General features: G+C 33.1%; 1 pseudogene; it reads left to right on the forward strand.

Annotated features, from left to right (window-relative positions):
• The first annotated feature begins 1,596 nt into the window (after positions 1 to 1,596).
• LOC119539883 lies at positions 1,597 to 2,792 on the forward strand (annotated as a pseudogene).
• Positions 2,793 to 4,875: the final 2,083 nt, after the last annotated feature.

Genomic DNA, 4,875 nt, shown 5'->3' on the forward strand with positions numbered 1-4,875 from the left:
ACCATACATACACATATGTACACACATGACTAAAGTTTGCCTCTTTATTTATCAGAAATGGAATGTCTTAACCATTTCACTTAAAATATTTTAAAAATACATTTCTACCTTCTTAATCAGACAGACTGAATATAATTTAATCTTTCCTAGATGATTTAGGATCACCATAAAAACATTAATTATTGTACTGCACAAGAATGATGTAAGGCCCACTTCCCAGGAACTATGGGGGGGAAGATTCTCATCTCTCCACAAGGGGGCCACAGACACCTATACTGTTCTCTTCTACTCCTTCAATACTCATTGCTATCCCTCCTCCTGTCACACATCTTTCTCTAACTTGTCTTTCATTTACTTTTTTCTCATCAGTCTCATCAGACTAAATCAATGCCTAAGGATAGGGCAAAAATCTACAAAAGTTAAAGACTTGTAAATTTATTTTGGCTACTTTTTATTTATTTGGTTTTTATAATGCTCCTTGGCTCTGTTTAGAGAACTGAGTTGTAATTAGAATAATATTGATCCATCATATTACTCACATATCTACCTACAGAATGATTCTAGATTCTCATTGGGACTAACTTCATGGTACCAAAACCCCTAGGTGATATAATAATATGGAAAATGGTCTGGAATAGCCAATGCCATTGGGCCATGGAAGCAACTAATTTAAAATTTAGCTGCATAGGTTTATTCCAGGAATGTAAGACTGATTTAGCATTAGAAAAAACAATAAATAGAATTCGCCACATTAACAGATTAAAGTATAAAAGTAATATGAGCACCTCAATAGAAGCAAATACATTATTTGCCAAAATTCAACACTTTTTCACAAAAAAGATCTCTCAGAAAACTAGGAGTGAAAGGGAACTTTCTAAATCTTAAAAAGAAAAGTATAAAAAAAATAACTTACAGCTAACAACACATTTAATGGTGAAATATTGGAGATTTTCCCCTGAAGTTGGGAACAAGACAAAGATGTCCACTCTTACCACTTCTATTTAACATTTATACAGGAAGTTCAGTAAAACAAGATAAGTAAAAAGGCATAATGTTTAGAAATGAAAAAGAAAACTGTAATTATTCCCAGTGATGTGATTGTATTAACAGAAAACCTAAAAGATTTACAAACAAAATATTAGAAAAAAATCAATGAATTTAGCAAAGTTGCTGGATATAAGGTCAATATACAAAAAATGTATTTCTATTTACAAGCAACAAACAATTGAAAATAAAATTAAAAACAATACCATTTTCAATAGCATTAAAAATCAGACAGCTAGAAATGAATCTAATAAAAATGCATCAAATACTACAAAATATTGTAGAGAGAAATAAAGGAAGACCAATATAAATGGAATGATATACCATATTCATGAATTGGAAAATTTAATACTGTTGAGATGTCATTTCTCCCCAAATTGACCAATAAATTCAGTTTGATCACAATCATAATTCTTACAAGACTTTTTATTTGGTGATTCTAAAATGTTGTGGAGTCCCTGGTGTGATTCCGTCCTGCGCGACTGTTCCCTGGAACAGTGGTCATCTATATCCGTCTGCCTTCTCTGTTACCTAAGTGCGTGGCACCACCCCATGGAAGATTCGATGGACATGGACATGAGCCCCCCGAGGCCTCAGAACTATCTTTTCGGTTGTGAACTAAAGGCTGACAAAGATTATCACTTCAAGGTGGATAATGATGAAAATGAGCACCAGTTATCTTTAAGAACGGTCAGTTTAGGGGCTGGTGCAAAGGATGAATTGCACATTGTTGAAGCAGAGGCAATGAATTACGAAGGCAGTCCGATTAAAGTAACACTGGCAACTTTGAAAATGTCTGTCCAGCCAACGGTTTCCCTTGGAGGCTTTGAAATAACACCACCTGTGGTCTTACAGTTGAAGTGTGGTTCAGGGCCTGTGCATATTAGTGGACAGCACTTAGTAGCGGTGGAGGAAGATGCAGAGTCAGAAGATGAAGAGGAGGATGATGTGAAACTCTTAAGTATATCCGGAAAGCGATCTGCCCCTGGAAGTGGTAGCAAGGTTCCACAGAAAAAAGTAAAACTTGCTGCTGATGAAGATGAGGACGATGACGATGAAGATGAAGATGATGATGAAGAAGATGATGATGATTTTGATGATGAGGAAACGGAAGAAAAAGCTCCAGTGAAGAAATCTGTACGAGATACTCCAGCCAAAAATGCACAGAAATCAAATCAGAATGGAAAAGACTCAAAACCATCAACGCCAAGATCAAAATGTCAAGAATCCTTCAAAAAACAAGAAAAAACTCCTAAAACACCAAAAGGACCTAGTTCTGTAGAAGACATTAAAGCAAAAATGCAAGCAAGTATAGAAAAAAGGTGGTTCTCTTCCCAAAGTGGAAGCCAAATTCATCAATTATGTGAAGAATTGCTTCCAGATGACTGACCAGGAGGCTATTCAAGATCTCTGGCAGTGGAGGAAGTCTCTTTAAGAAAAGAGTTTAAACAGTTTGTTAACATTTTCTGTCTTATTTCATTTCTGTAACAGTTGATATCTGGCTGTCCTTTTTATAATGCAGAGTGAGAATTTTCCCTGCCATGTCTGATAATGTTGTCCAGGCTCCTTTGCCAAGAATGTGTTGTCCAAAATGCCTGTTTAGTTTTTAAAGATGGAACTCCACCCTTTGCTTGGTTTTAAGTATGTATGGAATGTTATGATAGGACATAGTAGTAGTGGTGGTTAGACAAATGGAAATGGTAGGGAGACAAAAATATACATGTGAAATAAACTCAGTATTTTAATAAAAAAAAATAAATAAATAAAATGTGGAAATTCTAAGGACTTAGAATGGAAGCAGTACTTTTTAAAGAGAACAAAGCAGGAAACTTATACTGCAAAATACAAGACTTATAGTAGTTACCTTTTAGGGGGTATTGACTGGAAGGGGGTACATGGATGCTGGAAATGTTCTATATCTTTATTTGTGTGATTCTTACATGAAAAAATTAAGCTAAACCCTTAAGATTTATCTTTATTTATGTGATTCTTACATGAAAAAATTAAGCTAAACCCTTAAGATTTTTGTATTTTACTCTATATAAATTGTACTTCAATTACAAAATATAACAAATTTGCTCATAATGAAGCTTCTATAATCTGGAATGTACATTCTATTAAAGAGGAGTGCATATACAATATTACAAAGCACACTATGAAATCCATCATCATAAGAGGGAGAGTTTACTCCCAAGGAACAGTAAATAATAGAGAAATAAGAAAAGAATGTTAAAATAACTTTTTAAAATAAAAGAAATCAAAGAAATAAATTTAAGATGATCAAAGAGACAAATGAAGGAATAGAATCCATAAAACAATAAGAGAAAATTGTCTGTCCTATCTCTGTCTATCTACCTACCAACCTACCTACCTACTTACCTATCTCTGTGTCTGTTTGAATCCAAAATCCATGCTCCACTAAATTGCCTCCATAAATCATTAAACAAATTGAAGAATTGATTTCAATTCTCAAGTTGTTATTATTGAAGTATTTAGAACTAGGGTTCAGGAGAAGAGAGAATTAGTGCATAAAGATTAGGAAGCTGAATGTTTGTTATTAAATCTAAGAAGAGTAAATTATATTCCTATTTAAAAACCTTTCCATCTTAATTATTATAAAATAGAGGGCTTATAAAATCTAAAGAAGCTGTAAAGTACAAATATTCTTGTATATATCATCTCTAAGGTCATCCAGGTATTGACCAGATGCAATCTAATCCAATAGCCATTAACTATTTTAAAATTGAAATAGTTAAAACTGAAAATTATGAAATTAACCTCTTTTTTATCTGAAGTCAAAATATTTTGGTGCAGGTTAACTATTAAAAGTTGATTTTTAAATGGTGGTTATTTAAAAATAAATATTAATCTTCTCCCAGAAAATTAATAATATAATGGATAAAGTATATAAACATGGTCAGTACAAGGTTTTGTTTTTGTTTTTTTTTATATCAGCATTCCAAAATATTTCATCCATTTTGGTGATCTGAACCATACAAAGAAAGGTCATAGAGCTGAATAGCACATTTTAGTTGTTCTAAAGGAACCAATAAAATGTTTACAAGATTCCAAAAGAGTTTATTATTCTTTTACCAGTTTGCTGGATTCTGGGTCATAAGAATCCAGTAATATAGCTATAAAAAATGAGTAAAGATGCAAATATTGGCATTATACCCCGAAGATAAATCACTCAAAAGGTTCAGCATCATCATAAACTGAAAATTCAAAGAACTTGTCAGGATACATTTCTGTCTTATGACATTGACAAACATACATTCAGACTAGAGGCTATATTTTCCCTTTTTTTTTTGTTTGGAAAATTGTCACTGTTGGTGCTTTGTGGAGAATATTTAAATTGGATGAATTTTTTTATATTAGTGATGGATGTTATGATTTGAAAATGTTTGGTAAATATAGTTGCTTTATTTTATATCCTGATGATTGTTATGCTGGGTAAATTTGCCCTCAGATCCAAAAGGGTATAGTTAATCCCATGACAGCTGACATTTACGCTCTTTTATTTCTTGCCTTGACACTTTGTCTAAATTAGTGTTAACTGCTCTGCAAGGCAGACAGTGGTACTTCGCCATAGAGGCAGCTACAATTTACCCAGGAAGACACAGGAGAAGAGTTCTCTTGGCTATGGGATATACACCTAGGGAATTTTGTTCCTAGGTTTGGGAAACATTAGTCCAGGATTTGGAAAACTGAAGGAATCAAAGGCCTTCTTGCATTAACAATTGGCATTGTCATGTCTGGCTTTCTCATAGTTATAAAAGAGGCTTACTTTTAATCTTTACACATTTTAAGAGATTAATCAGAGTTGGTTAA

This window comes from Choloepus didactylus, chromosome 7, assembly GCF_015220235.1.
Source record: "Choloepus didactylus isolate mChoDid1 chromosome 7, mChoDid1.pri, whole genome shotgun sequence".
NCBI lineage: Eukaryota > Metazoa > Chordata > Mammalia > Pilosa > Megalonychidae > Choloepus > Choloepus didactylus.